Source organism: Mesoplodon bidens (assembly GCF_964165515.1).
Source record: "Mesoplodon bidens genome assembly, chromosome: 11".
NCBI classification, from domain to species: Eukaryota; Metazoa; Chordata; class Mammalia; order Artiodactyla; family Ziphiidae; genus Mesoplodon; species Mesoplodon bidens.
In genome coordinates, this window is record NC_138167.1 from 89,002,082 (window position 1) to 89,018,928 (window position 16,847).

A 16,847-nucleotide genomic window follows, 5' to 3' on the forward strand; every position below is an offset into this window, starting at 1 on the left:
GTGGAACAGTTGATGCATTTGATGCACTGGGTAGTCTTTCTGTTTCTCTTTCTCTCCCTTCCCATTTTCCTACCACTCATGGGGACACAAAACTGCTGCCCACAGTTTACAAATCCATATCTGTGACATCCATGTTCAGGAATTAGATTGATGAAGAAAGTATTTTATGTTTCATTTTGCAATCCTTAAATAGCACTTATCAAACTACTGTTCTAAGAACTTTAACAAGTACTAACTCATTTAATTTTTATAAAACTCTACATGGTAGGAACTACTATTACCCCAACTCATAGATGTGAAAACTTAGCGACAGAGATGGTAAACAGCTAGGTCACACAGCTATTAAGTGACTATGCTGCATCTCTAATCCTTGGCTATCACAGACTTATTATTTGCAGTTCCAACTATTTATCAGTGATCACAAAATTTCCATGATTTATTCAACTATAATGAGAACAAAGACATTACTACCCCTTTCTCACTCTCCAGCCATCTTGGTGGCTGCTCTTGGTTGGGGGCATCCCGCGCCTAAGGCAGGAAGATGGTGGCCACAAAGAAGACAGAAAAGTCACTGGAGTCGATCAACTCTAGGCTCCAACTGGTTACGAAAAGTGGAAAGTACGTGCTGGGGTACAAGCAGACTCTAAAAATGATCAGACACAGCAAAGCGAAACTGGTCATCCTCGCCAACAACTGCCCAACCTTGAGGAAATCTGAAATAGAGTATTATGCCATGTTGGCCAAAACTGGTGTCCATCACTACAGTGGCAATAATATTGAATTGGGCACAGAGTGTTGAAAATACTACAGAGTATGCACACTGGCTATCACTGATCCAGGTGATTCTGATATTATTAGAGGCATGCAAGAACAGACTGATGAAAAGTAAATCACGCACAATTTTTCTTTAATAAAATTGGCCAGAGCTTGTTTTAAAAAATTTTTAAAAAAGGCATTACTACCATATGGCTCTTCTGAGACATAAACATCTGCAGAAACAAAGATCTTGTAATGAAAGCATCTAGCATAAATTTATATCTCATGGGCTGTGATGTTGGTTTTGATAAGCAAGTTACCTTGCTAGCCTAGCTAATCCCCAAACATCTGTTTCTTAGTTTCTTAATTTCTGGGTTTTATGAATTTGATAATACTCAAAATTTACTTTGGAGCTGCAACCAAAGTAAATATTATGGGTCTACAGTAGCATTTCCCCAAATATTTTTTCTCTTAAACATTTGTTCCACAAGATGCTAGATTTTAAACAGCCTTCCTGTTTAAATAAATTTGAAAAATATTAGGCTATACAAAGTCTTTACTCTAAAGGATTTATCAGAACCTTAATATGAAAAAGCCCATCGTAAATCTGCAAAAGAGAAATATATATAGCATTTCCCCAAACTTTGACCACAGAGGCCTTTTTCTCCTGGGTTTTTAGTGGTAGTGTTGTTCCACAGAACACAGTTCTGGAAATGATTTCTTACTGTGCATTCAAATTTAAGATTTTTATTTTGTTCAACTTGAAGTAACATATTTTGACAGAACTATTCATAAAAGATTTTTGCAAGTGTGGGTATGTGTAGTCATGTAGATCACAGAGTAGAGGAAGAATAAAAAGAGAGAATGAAAACCTGTTAAGTATAACTTTCCTTACCGTCACAAGAAAAGTACTGTTTAATTTCTTTTTTTTTTTTTTAATTTTTTTTTTTTAATTTTTTTTGCGGTACGTGGGCCTCTCACTGTTGTGGCCTCTCCCGTTGCGGAGCACAGGCTCCAGACGTGCAGGCTCGGCGGCCATGGCTCACGGGCCTAGCCGCTCCGCGGCATGTGGGATCTTCCCGGACTGGGGCATGAACCCGTTTCCCCTGCATCGGCAGGCGGACTCTCAACCACTGCGCCACCAGGGAAGCCCTTAATTTCTAAATATTCATATTAGTTTCTAAATTCCTTATAATCTGTTTTAGCATTTTGCTCTAAAATTTTTCTATTCCTGCCTTTGAAGTGTTCTGTTGTCTTCCCTTTGAGCTCCTCAAGATCTAGTGTTTTGTGTATTTCCCTACTTCTTTTTCTTTCTCTAATCATAAAGCTATAACTATAAAACATAAACGAGAGGGCTTCCCTGGTGGCGCAGTAGTTGAGAGTCCACCTGCCGATGCAGGGGACACGGGTTCGTGCCCTGGTCCGGGAAGATCCCACATGCTGCGGAGCGGCTGGGCCCGGGAGCCATGGCCGCTGAGCCTGCGTGTCCGGAGCCTGCGCTCCGCAATGGGAGAGGCCACAACAGTGAGAGGCCCGCATACCGCAAAAAAAAACCATAAACGAGAGATTCATCACCTTCATCCAGCCAGGAGACATCTTTTTTCATCATCTGAAGTAAGTGGGAGAAGCAATCTTTATGTATGCAGGATAAAAATCAAACCATATTTTTCTTAATGAGCTAATAAATAAGCTGAGAAATGCTTCTTATTGAGAAACTGTATGGTAAATAGTAAATAAATATGGCTGAACTTCTATGCTAAGGAAAATGCTCTCATTAATGCTGGTGCTTTACCATTTCAGTTTCGTCAAACAGGAAACACGATTTTAATAATTTGATTCTGTAAACTCAAAACTCTGAAAGGATTGCTGGATTTAAGAAGAGGTGCAATAAAGCATTCATTATGAATATTTTTCAATTAAATATTTCAGCTGTTTGAAAAAAGAACTTATCATTTACAGGTAGTAAAGGACTGATTAAGTCAACCAATTTAGTCTGGCTCATCTGTGGACTTACTATCAAATCATTTACTTTTCACACAGTCTGATTAAAAATAGTTCTCAACTGAATTCAGATTTTCTCTTCTCTTTGGGGAATATGTTTTTTAGGGAATGAATATTTTGGAGTATTATTTCATGTTCCTTACTCTTCCCTGTGTATGGGTGTGTGTGAGTGTGTGTGTGTTTTCTTTCTTCTGTTTTTATTGTTAAAAGGTCACTTTTTTAATATGTGAGATTTTTGTTCATTATTTTATTTTTTTAAGAAAGGAGATAGCTATATATTAACATTAATTACTACTGTTTTTCACTCATTTCCAAATATGTTATCTAAAGAGGATACAAAGATGAATTAAAAGCACTCCAATTTACCCAAAGAAATATTCTATCCCTTGCATAGATAAGCAGTAACAGAATTACAAATCCTATCCATTAAATTATAAGGTGTCCTCTAATAAAGCAGAGTGCTTACTTCTCCAATCTCCTTGAACAAAAATTCCCAATCCTCTGTTTACTGTAATGGAATATAGATTAAATGCAATCTGGATATTGGCATATTCTTCATGTCTTCTGTCCTAAGCCCCATATCTTTCTATAGATATCACCAAACTCTGGTTTCCTAACAAAAAATGGTCATCTCATACAAATAATTAATCAATCGACCAAAGTTTTTCAGTGTCCTGTTGGAAACATATCCAAGACCAGCTGGGCGAGTCAGAGCATAATGCTAAAAGACCAATGTCTTATAATCCCAATCAATCAAAGAACAACATATGAGATATGTACTACATACTTGTCATGACATAATCAGTAATCGGTACTCCAGGCTAATCTTTCATTGAGATTAATTAGTTACCTTTTTGCTTGAACTTAGCTTGGATTTCTAACCAGAGCCAATTGCCTCATAAATGCATACCCAAGAAATACGTGGCAAATCATTGTTTTTATCTAGATTGTTTAAAGTTTGGATTCCGAATTTGTACTTTAGTCTTAAATCTATATAGCTAATTATTATTACATCAACGGTTGTTGATGTCTAGGGCTGTGCCTTTCAATATAATGGACACTAGCTATATGTAGCTACTGGGCACTCAAAATGTGTATAAGTACAAAGTAAAATGCGCTGCAAATGCAAAATATATACTAGATTTAGAATACAAAAAAAAGAATGTAAAACATCTTATAATCAAATAAAAGGATGTAAAACTTTTTATTTGACTAAGTATCGACATAATAATGTTTTGGATATATTGGGTCATAAATAAAATATACTATTAAGATTAATGATTGTCATCTGTTTTTGGTTTGGGTTTTTTTTGTTTGTTTGCTTTTACTGTTTCTACAGTTTTAAGTACTTATGTGGCTTGTATCATGGCTCACATTATATTTCTCTAATACACTTAACTTCCAAATGTAGAGCTGTATATTTCACCAGCAGTGTTCTAGAGCAGTGCTTTGTTTATAAAATATTGGAAATAGTACTATTAGTTAATATTTTTAAGAGGCTGAAAGTATTGTATGATGAGTAATTTTAAAGAGACAATAAAAACTGAGAATTTTAATTTACATTTGGTTAAAAGACTTTAATTTTTAATAAATTCACCAATTAACTTTGGATAAATGTACACTAAGAAAACATTATTTTTTTCAAACACAATCTCTATTTGTTTACAAAATAAATAAGAATTTTCCCCCTAATTAAAATATATAAGTACCAAGGCACACTTCCTCTATCCTTGTATACATGCCCACATCTCTCAAATTACTGGAGTATCTGTTGACATAAAGAAATCTTCAAAGAGAAACATCCACCAATATCAAAACTACTTTGAGGGACTTTCCTGGTGGTGCGGTGGTTAAGAATCCGCCTGCCAATGCAGGGGACGCGTGTTCAAGCCCTGGTCCAGGGAGATCCCACATGCCACAGAGCAACTAAGCCCATGAGCCACAACTACTGAGCCTGTCCTATAGAGGCCACAAGCCACAACTACTGAGCCAGGGTGCCACAACTACTGAAGCCCGCGCACCTAAAGAGAAGCCAGCAAGAGAAGCCACCGCAATGAGAAGCCCGCGTACCATAATGGCAACTAGAGAAAGCCCACATGCAGCAACGAAGACACAACGTAGCAAAAAATAAATTAATTAATTTTTAAAAAAAAAACTACTTTGAAAGAAATCAAATAAAGAATTGTATGTACACTAACCAAACCACAAGGGAGGCTTTCAGTTGCTATACGTGATATAATTACTACAGTTTTTTTTAATACAAAAAATATTTTATACTCAAGAAACAAATAATTTTTAAAAGTAGTGAATCGAGACACTTGATGCAAAGTTCAATTAATATAACAGTTTCAAAAACCCAGACACACATAGTGATGAACATGTCTACTTACAGAAATGGAAAAATGATAATAAAATGCAGGATATAGAGCAGTATTATAATATGATGCCATTTACGAATGTGTTCAGAAAAACAGAGCAACCTAAAGTTGTATCAGTATAGCAATGGTTAACAATGGCTATCTCTGGGTAGTAGAACTACAGTTTAAGCAATTTTTGTTTGTTTTGTTTTAGGTATTCTTTTCTGTTGTTCATTTATCTGTATTTTCAAGTTTTTCAGTAGTATATATATAATAAATTCATGATTTAAAAAAAATATGAACTGTAATAGGCCTTATAAGAGGAAAAGAACTAAGAGATTGTGGGGGGAGCCATGCAGGTGGGCAATGAGAGGAGAGTCAGGCATTGGTGAAAGGAGACTAAGAGAATGTTGTCATGGCAGCTAGTATCTCCCCTGACGTTTGGAGCCAGGTAGCCCTGTGTTCAAGTATAAACTCTAAACTATGATCATGGACAAGGTTCTTAACATCTCCATGGCTGGCTGATAATAAAACTTACCTTGAAGGCATGTTGTGAAAATTACATGACATGGTTATGAAAAACAAGTAGAATCACGCTCCTCAAAGAGTTGATGGCAAACCAGGGATGAGTAGGCTAATATAACCTCTAGTGTGATGGGTACTTTACTCTTCATCAAGGCCAGTGCCTTCCTGCACTCAGTCTAAAGTTCCTGCCACCACTACATAGCCTGGGGGAAGGAGCAAAGGAAAACTCAAGAGAATACACCCTTCTCCCCCAGATGCCACCCAAATCCAAAACTCGAGCAGAGTGTCTGAAAATAATCCCTACTTTTAACTCTCTGTTTACATGAACCATTTCTGCCATTTATTTTAGGAAACAAGTCATCTAACTAGTGAAAAAATGTTGGTTTTATGTGTGCTACTTTTATGGTGGGTCAGAAATGCACTGACAGAATCGACGGGCACATTGACATCTTCGGTCCAAAGGGGAGTGGGCAGCTTGCTGGGCAGAGAACAAAAACTGAAGGTTTTCAAAATATCTTGGATGTTTCTGAAAGAGGATTATTGAGGAGAAGGTAGGCCATATGCCCCTTGAGTTCTTCTCAAATCTAAATATTTATGATTCTATGATTTTTACTTTGGTACATGGTTAAGATTTTTAGACTTTATAAGCATAGTGTTTTTTTATTCATTAATTATACATACACTTAAAATATTTTATTCATGTTACTGTTTTTGGTGCTTTTCTCTTTAATGGTGTGGTGTGCCTTTGCAAGCTTCCTTTTATATGCTTTCACAGCTGGTCAACTCCCATCTGACTTACAGTCTTTTCACTAGATTAATATCTTTAGTCTGATTATAGCCAAATTTTGCAAATCTAAAAGGCATTTTTCCTCCTTAAAGTATCTTTTCATGTCCTCCTGATGTGGACGTAAATTCTTGATTTTGAACAAGCAATCTCATTTCCCTTATTTCCAAGTGCTCAAGGGACTGAGCCTGTAATACTGATAACTAATAAATTATTGATGAACAAATTATGGTCAGATGCTCACCTATGGTGTTGTTGACTTTTAAGTTCAGATGCAAAGATGATTTCTCTTTAATTTAAAAGGTTGTTCATATTTATAAACTAGGTTATGATATTTTCTTCCTTAGATGTGAATATGTAAGTAACAGAAATTAATGTATTTACTTTCATACACTTGTTCACCTTTGACATTTGGAGGCTTAAACTTTATTTTTGAAGTGTAAAAGCTACCTCTTTAGAGCTAGGGAAGAAAGGAGAGTTTAATTTAAGAGTCAAATGCCAAAGCATTATGTAAAAATCAAATTAGAGATAGAAAGATTTTCTTGTCTTTCAACAGCTAATAGAGCCTCACCCTGAAGAAACCTTGGCAGATTTGTATGCCATGTCTATTATTAAGAAGGAAGAAATAACATTCACAGAAAGACACACATGATGAAAAGGCAGAGGGCTATGTACCAGATGAAGGAACAAGATAAAACCACAGAAAAACAAGTACATGAAGTGGAGATAGGCAACCTTACAAAAAAAGAATTCAGAATAATGATAGTGAAGATGATCCAGGACCTTGGAAAAAGAATGGAGACAAAGATGGAGAAGATGCAAGAAATGTTTAACAAAGAAATAGAAGAATTAAAGAACAAACAAACAGAGATGAACAATACAATAACTAAAATGAAAACTACACTAGAAGGAATCAATAGCAGCAAAACTGAGGCAGAAGAATGGATAACTGACCTGGAAGACAGAATGGTGGGATTCACTGCTGCGGAACAGACTAAAGAAAAAAAGAATGAAAAGAAATGAAGACAGCCTAAGAGATCTCTGGAACAACATTAAACGCAACAACATTTGCATTATAGGGATACCAGAAGGAGAAGAGAGAGAGAAAGAACCAGAGAAAATATTTGAAGAGATTATGGTTGAAAACTTCCCTAACATGGGAAAGGAAATAGCCACAAAAGTCTACGAAGCGCAGAGTCCCATACAGGAAAAACCCAAGGAGAAACACGCCGAGACACATAGTAATCCAAATGGCAAAAATTATAGACAAAGAAACATTATTGAAAGCAGCAAGGGAAAAACAACAAACACCATACAAGGCAACTCCCATAAGGTTAACAGCTTACTTCTCAGCAGAAACTCTACAAGCCAGAAGGGAGTGGCATGATATACTTAAAGTAATGAAAGGGAAGAACATAAAACCAAGATTACTCTACCTGGCAAGGATCTCATTAAGATTTGATGGAGAAATCAAAAGCTTTACAGACAAGCAAAAGCTAAGAAAATTCAGCACCACCAAACCAGCTCTACAACAAATGCAAAAGGAACTTCTTTAAGTGGGAAACATGAGAGAAGAAAAGGACCTACAAAAACAAACCCCCAACAATTAAGAAAACGGTCATAGGAACATACATAACGATAATTACCTTAAATGTGAATGGATTAAACGCTCCAACCAAAAGACACAGGCTTACTGAATGGATACAAAAACAAGACCCATCTATATGCTGTCTACAAGAGACCCACTTCAGACCTAGGGACACATACAGACTGAAAGTGAGGGGATGGAAAAAGATATTCCGTGCAAATGGAAATCAAAACAAAGTTGGAGTAGCTATATTCATATCAGATAAAATAGACTTTAAAATAAAGAATGTTATAAGAGACAAGGAAGGACACCACATAATGATCAAGGGATCAATCCAAGAAGAAGATATAACAATTATAAATATATATGCACCCAACATAGGAGCACCTCGACACATAAGGCAAGTCCTAACAGCTATAAAAGGGGAAATGAACAGTGACACAATAATAGTGGGGGAATTTAATACCTCACTTACACCAATGGACAGATCATCCAAAATGAAAATAAATAAGGAAACAAAAGCTTTAAATGACACAATAGAACAGATAGATTTAATTGATATTTATAGGACATTCCATCTAAAAACAGCAGATTACACTTTCTTCTCAAGTGCTCACGGAACATTCTCCGGGATAAATAACATCTTGGGTCACAAAGCAAGCATCAGTAAATTTAAGAAAATTGAAATCATACCAAGCATCTTTTCTGACCACAACGCTATGAGATTAGAAATCAATTACAGGGAAAAAACCGTAAAAAACACAGATACATGAAGGCTAAACAATAAGTTACTAAATAACCAAGAGATCACTGAAGAAATCAAAGAGGAAATCAAAAAATACCTAGAGACAAATGACAATGAAAACACAACGGTCCAAAACCTATGGGATGCAGCAAAAGCAGTTCGAATAGGGAAGACTGTAGCTAAACAAGCCTACCTCAAGAAACAAGAAAAATCTCAAATAAACAATCTAACCTTACACCTAAAGGAACTACAGAAAGAAGAACAAACAAAACCCAAAGTTAGTAGAAGGAAAGAAATCATAAAGATCAGAGCAGAAATAAATAAAATAGAAACAAAGAAAACAATAGCAAAGATGAATAAAATGAAAAGCTGGTTCTTTGAGAAGATAAACAAAATTGATAAACCATTAGCCAGATTCATCAAGAAAAAGAGGGAGAGGACTCAAATCAATAACATTAGAAATGAAAAAGGAGAAGTTACAACAGACACTGCAGAAATACAAAGCATCCTAAGAGACTACTACAAGCAACTCTATGCCAATAAAATGGACAACCTGGAAGAAATGGACAAATTCTTAGAAAGGTATAACCTTCCAAGACTGAACCAGGAAGAAACAGAAAATATGAACAGACAAATCACAAGTAATGAAATTGAAACTGTGATTAAAAATCTTCCAACAAACAAAAGTCCAGGAACAGATGGCTTCACAGGTGAATTCTATCAAACATTTAGAAGAGCTAACACCCATCCTTCTCAAACTCTTCCAAAAAACTGAAGAGGAAGGAACACTCCCAAACTCATTCTAAGAGGCCACCATCACCCTGATACCAAAACCAGACAATGATACTACAAAAAAAAGAAAATTACAGACCAATATCACTGATGAATACAGATGCAAAAATCCTCAACAAAATACTAGCAAGTAGAATCCAACAACACATTAAAAGGATCATACACCACGATCAAGGGATGCAAGGATTCTTCAATATACGCAAATCAATCAGTGTGATACACCATATTAACAAATTGAAGAATAAAAACCATATGATCATCTCAGTAGATGCAGAAAAAGCTTTTGACAAAATTCAACACCCATTTATGATAAAAACTCTCCAGAAAGTGGGCATAGAGGGAAACTACCTCAACATAATAAAGGCCGTATATGACAAACCCACAGCAAACATCATTCTCAATGGTGAAAAACTGAAAGCATTTCCTCTAAAATCAGGAACAAGACAAGGATGTCCACTCTCACCACTATTATTCAACATAGTTTTGGAAGTCCTGGCCGTGGCAATCAGAGAAGAAAAAGAAATAAAAGGAATACAAATTGGAAAAGAAGAAGTAAAACTGTCACTGTTTGCAGATGACATGATACTATACATAGAGAATCCTAAACATGCCACCAGAAAACCACTAGAGCTAATCAATGAATTTGGTAAAGTTGCAGGATACAAAATTAATGCAGAAATATCTCTTGCATTCCTATACACTAATGATGAAAATCTGAAAGATAAATTAAGGAAACACTCCCATTTACCACTGCAACAAAAAGAATAAAATACCTAGGAATAAACCTACCCAGGGAGACAAAAGACCTCTATGCAGAAAACTATAAGACACTGATGAAAGAAATTAAAGATGATACCAACAGATGGAGAGATATACCATGTTCTTGGATAAGAAGAATCAATATTGTGAAAATGACTATACTACCCAAAGCAATCTACAGATTGAATGCAATCCCTATCAAATTACCAATGGCATTTTTTATGGAACTAGAACAAATCATCTTAAAATTTGTATGGAGACAAAAAAGATCCTGAATAGCCAAAGCAGTCTTGAGGGGAAAAAACGGAGCTGGAGGAATAAGACTCCCTAGCTTCACACTATACTACACAGCTCCAGTAATCAAGGAAATATGGTACTGGCACAAAAACAGAAACATAGATCAATGGAACAAGATAGAAAGCCCAGAGATAAACCCACGCACCTATGGTCAACTAATCTATGACAAAGGAGGCAAGGATATACAATGGAGAAAAGAAAGTCTCTTCAGTAAGTGGTGATGGGAAAATGGACAGCTACATGTAGAAGAATGAAATTAGAACACTCCCTAACACCATACACAAAAATAAACTCAAAATGGATTCGAGACCTAAATGTAAGACCAGACACTATACAACTCTTAGAGGAAAACATAGGAAGAACATTCTTTGACATAAATCACAGCAAGATCTTTTTTGATCCACCTCCTAGAGTAATGGAAATAAAAACAAAAATAAACAAATTGGACCTAATGAAACTTAAAAGCTTTTGCACAGCAAAGGAAACCATAAACAAGGCCAAAAGACAACTCTCAGAACTGGAGAAAATATTTGCAAAGGAATCAATGGACAAAGGATTAATCTCCAAAATATATAAACAGCTCATGCAGCTCAATATTAAAAAAGCAAACAACCCAATCCAAAAATGCGCAGAAGACCTAAACAGACATTTCTCCAAAGAAGACATACAGATGTCCAAGAAGCACATGAAAAGCTGCTCAACATCACTAATTATTAGAGAAATGCAAATCAAAACTACAGTGAGGTATCACCTCACACCAGTTAGAATGGGCATCATCAGAAAATCTACAAACAACAAATGCTGGAGAGGGTATGGAGTAAAGGGAACATTCTTGCACTGTTGGTGGGAATGTAAATTGATACAGACACTATGGAGAAGAGTATGGAGGTTCCTTAAAAAACTAAAAATAGAATTACCATATGATCCAGCAATCCCACTACTGGGCATATACCCAGAGAAAACCATAATTCAAAAAGACACATGCACCCCAATGTTCATTGCAGCACTATTTCAATAGCCAGGTCACGGAAGCCACCTAAATGCCCATCAACAGATGAATGGATAAAGAAGATGTGGTTCATATATACAATGGAATATTACTCAGCCATACTCAGTGTCTTATACTTTTCTGCATACAGGTGTTTTGTCTTCCTAGGTAGGTTTATTCCTAGGTATTTTATTCTTTTTGTTGCAGTGGTAAATGGGAGTGTTTCCTTAATTTATCTTTCAGATTTTTCATCATTAGTGTATAGGAATGCAAGAAATTTCTCTGCATTAATTTTGTATCCTGCAACTTTACCAAATTCATTGATTAGCTCTAGTAGTTTACTGGTGGCATGTTTAGGATTCTCTATGTATAGTATCATGTCATCTGCAAACAGTGACAGTTTTACTTCTTCTTTTCCAATTTGTATTCCTTTTACTTCTTTTTCTTCTCTGATTGCCACGGCCAGGACTTCCAAAACTATGTTGTATAATAGTGGTGAGAGTGGGCATCCTTGTCTCATTCCTGACCTTAGAGGAAATGTTTTCAGTTTTTCACCATTGAGAATGATGTTTGCTGTGGGTTTGTCGTATATGGCCTTTATTATGTTGAGGTAGTTTCCCTCTATGCCCACTTTCTGGAGAGTTTTTATCATAAATGGGTGTTGAATTTTGTCGAAAGCTTTTTCTGCATCTATTGAGATGATCATATGATTTTTATTCTTCAATTTGTTAATATGGTGTATCACATTGATTGATTTGTGTATATTGAAGAATCCTTGCATGCCTGGGATAAATCCCACTTGATCGTGGTGTATGATCCTTTTAATGTGTTGTTGGATTCTGTTTGCTACTATTTTGTTGAGGATTTTTGCATCTATATTCATCAGTGATATTGGTCTGTAATTTTCTTTTTTTTGTAGTATCATTGTCTGGTTTTGGTATCAGGGTGATGGTGGCCTCATAGAATGAGTTTGGGAGTGTTCCTTCCTCTTCAGTTTTTTGGAAGAGTTTGAGAAGGATGGGTGTTACTCTTCTCTAAATGTTTGATAGAATTCACCTGTGAAGCCATCTGTTCCTGGACTTTTGTTTGTTGGAAGATTTTTTTTTTAATTTATTAGTTTCTGCTTTATAACAAAGTGAATCAGTCATACATATAAATCTTTTCCCACATCCCTTCCCTCCTGCGTCTCCCTCCCTCCCACCCTCCCCATCCCACCCCTCTTGGTGGTCACAAAGCACTGAGCTGATCTTCCTGTGCCATGCGGCTGCTTCCCACTACCTATCTATTTTACGTTTGGTAGTGTATATATGTCCATGCCTCTCTTTCGCTTTGTCACAGCTTACCCTTCCCCCTCCCCATATCCTCAAGTCCATTCTCAAGTAGGTCTGTGTCTTTATTCCTGTTTTACCCCTAGGTTCTTCATGACATTTTTTTTAATTGCATATATATGTGTTAGCATACATTATTTGTCTTTCTCTTTCTGACTTACTTCACTCTGTATGACAGACTCTAGGTCTATCCACCTCATTACAAATAGCTCAGTTTCATTTCTTTTTATGGCTGAGTAATATTCCATTGTATATATGTGCCACATCTTCTTTATCCATTCATCCGATGATGGACACTTAGGTTGTTTCCACCTCCAGGCTATTGTGAATAGAGCTGCAATGAGCATTTTGGTACATGTCTCTTTTTGAATTATGGTTTTCTCAGGGTATATGCCCAGTAGTGGGATTGCTGGGTCATATGGTAGTTCTATTTTTAGTTTTTTAAGGAACCTCCATACTGTTCTCCATAGTGGCTGTACCAATTCACATTCCCATCAGCAGTGCAAGAGTGTTCCCTTTTCTCCACACCCTCTCCAGCATTTATTGTTTCTAGATTTCTTGATGATGGCCATTCTGACTGGTGTGAGATGATATCTCATTGTAGTTTTGATTTGCATTTCTCTAATGATTAATGATGTTGAGCATTCTTTCATGTGTTTGTTGGCAGTCTGTATATCTTCTTTGGAGAAATGCCTATTTAAGTCTTCTACCCATTTTTGGATTGGGTTGTTTGTTTTTTTGTTATTGAGCTGCATGAGCTGCTTATAAATTTTGGAGATTAATCCTTTGTCAGTTGCTTCATTTGCAAATATTTTCTCCCATTCTGAAGGTGGGCTTTTGGTCTTGTTTATGGTTTCCTTTGCTGTGCAAAAGCTTTGAAGTTTCATTAGGTCCCATTTGTTTATCTTTGTTTTTATTTCCATTTCTCTAGGAGGTGGGTCCAAAAGGATCTTGCTGTGATTTATGTCAGAGTGTTCTGCCTATGTTTTCGTCTAAGAGTTTCATAGTTTCTGACCTCACATTTAGGTTTTTAATCCATTTTGAGCTTATTTTTGTGTATGGTGTTAGGGAATGATCTAATCTCATACTTTTACATGTACCTGTCCAGTTTTCCCAGCACCACTTATTGAAGAGGCTGTCCTTTCTCCACTGTACATTCCTGCCTCCTTTATCAAAGATAAGTTGACCATATGTGCGTGGGTTTATCTCTGGGCTTTCTATCCTGTTCATTGATCTATCTTTCTGTTTTTGTGCCAGTACCATACTGTCTTGATTACTGTAGCTTTGTAGTATAGTCTGAAGTCAGGGAGCCTGATTCCTCCAGCTCCGTTTTTCGTTCTCAAGATTGCTTTGGCTATTCGGGGTCTTTTGTTTTTCCAAGCAAATTTTGAAATTTTTTGTTCTAATTCTGTGAAAAATGCCAGTGGTAGTTTGATAGGGATTGCAATGAATCTGTAGATTGCTTTGGGTAGTAGAGTCATTTTCACAATATTGATTCTTCCAATCCAGGAGCATGGTTTATCTCTCCATCTATTTGTATCATCTTTAATTTCTTTCATCAGTGTCTTATAATTTTCTGCATACAGGTCTTTTGTCTCCTTAGGTAGGTTTATTCCTAGATATTTTATTCTTTTTGTTGCAATGGTAAATGGGAGTGTTTTCTTGATTTCATTTTCAGATTTTTCATCATTAGTGTATAGGAATGCAAGAAATTTCTCTGCATTAATTTTGTATCCTGCTACTTTACCAAATTCATTGATTAGCTCTAGTAGTTTTCTGGTAGCATCTTTAGGATTCTCTATGTATAGTATCATGTCATCTGCAAACAGTGACAGCTTTACTTCTTCTTTTCCGATTTGGATTCCTTTTATTTCCTTTTCTTCTCTGATTGCTGTGGCTAAAACTTCCAAAACTAAGTTGAATAAGAGTGGTGAGAGTGGGCAGCCTTGTCTTGTTCCTGATCTTAGTGGAAATGGTTTCAGTTTTTCACCACTGAGGACGATGTTGGCTGTGGGTTTGTCATATATGGCCTTTATTATGTTGAGGAAAGTTCCCTCTATGCCTACTTTCTGCAGGGTTTTTATCATAAATGGGCGTTGAATTTTGTCGAAAGCTTTCTCTGCATCTATTGAGATGATCATATGGTTTTTCTCCTTAAATTTGTTAATATGGTGTACCACATTGATTGATTTGCGTATATTGAAGAATCCTTGCATTCCTGGAATAAACCCCACTTGATCATGGTGTATGATCCTCTTAATGTGCTGTTGGATTCTGTTTGCTAGTATTTTGTTGAGGATTTTTGCATCTATGTTTATCAGTGATATTGGCCTGTAGTTTTCTTTCTTTGTGACATCCTTGCCTGGTTTTGGTATCAAGGTGATGGTGGCCTCGTAGAATGAGTTTGGGAGTTCTCCTCCCTCTGCTATATTTTGGAAGAGTTTGAGAAGGATAGGTGTTAGCTCTTCTCTAAATGTTTGATAGAATTCGCCTGTGAAGCCATCTGGTCCTGAGCTTTTGTTTGTTGGAAGATTTTTAATCACAGTTTCAATTTCATTACTTGTGATTTGTCTGTTCATATTTTCTGTTTCTTTCTGGTTCAGTCTTGGAAGGTTATACCTTTCTAAGAATTTGTCCATTTCTTCCAGGTTGTCCACTTTATTGGCATAGAGTTGCTTGTAGTAGTTGCTTAGGATGCTTTGTATTTCTGCAGTGTCTGTTGTAACTTCTCCTTTTTCATTTCTAATGTTATTGAGTCCTCTCCCTCTTTTTCTTGATGAGTCTGGCTAATGGTTTATCAATTTTGTTTATCTTCTCAAAGAACCAGCTTTTCGTTTCATTCACCTTTGCTATTGTTTTCTTTGTTTCTATTTCATTTATTTCTGCTCTGATCTTTATGATTTCTTTCCTTCTGCTAACTTTGGGTTTTGATTGTTCTTCTTTCTCTAGTTCCTTTAGGTGTAAGGTTAGATTGTTTATTTGAGATTTTTCTTGTTTCTTGATGTAGGCTTTTATAGCTATAAGCTTCCCTCTTAGAACTGCTTTTGCTGCATCCCATAGGTTTTGGACCGTTGTGTTTTCATTGTCATTTGTCTCTAGGTATTTTTTGATTTCCTCTTTGATTTCTTCAGTGATCTCTTGGTTATTTAGTAACTTATTGTTTAGCCTTCATGTATCTGTGTTTTTTATGGTTTTTTCCCTGTAATTCATTTCTAATCTCATAGCGTTGTGGCCAGAAAAGATGCTTGATATGGTTTCAATTTTCTTAAATTTACTGATGCTTGATTTGTGACCCAAGATGTGATCTATCCTGGAGAATGTTCTCTGCGCACTGGAGAAGAAAGTGTAATCTGCTGTTTTTAGATGGAATGTCCTATAAATATCAATTAAATCTATCTGTTCTATTGTGTCACTTAAAGCTTCTCTTTCCTTATTTATTTTCATTTTGGATGATCTGTCCATTGGTGTAAGTGAGGTGTAAGCCCCCCACTATTATTGTGCTACTGTTGATTTCCCCTTTTTTAGCTGTTAGCACTTGCCCTATGTATTGAGGTGCTCCTATGTTGGGTGCATATATATTTATAATTGTTATATCTTCTTCTTGGATTGATCCCTTGATCATTATGTAGTGTCCTTCCTTGTCTCTTGCAACATTCTTTATTTTAAAGTCTATTTTATCTGATATGATTATTGCTACTCTAGTTTTCTTTTGATTTCCATTTGCATGGAATATCTTTTTCCAACCCCTCACTTTTAGTCTGTATGTTTCTCTAGGTCTGCAGTGGGTCTCTTGTAGACAGCATATGGATGGGTCTTGCTTTTGTATCCATTCAGCAAGCCTGTGCCTTTTGGTTGGAGCGTTTAATCCATTCACATTTAAGGTAATTATCAATATTTATGTTCCTATGACAGTTTTCTTAATTGTTT

At 36.1% G+C, this 16,847-nt stretch overlaps 1 pseudogene across 1 annotated transcript; it reads left to right on the forward strand.

The window, feature by feature from the left end:
• Positions 1-499: 499 nt before the first annotated feature.
• LOC308625053 (large ribosomal subunit protein eL30-like) lies at positions 500-940 on the forward strand (annotated as a pseudogene). The gene has a single exon. The product of its transcript is annotated as a large ribosomal subunit protein eL30-like (transcript).
• The last annotated feature ends 15,907 nt before the right edge of the window (positions 941-16,847 follow it).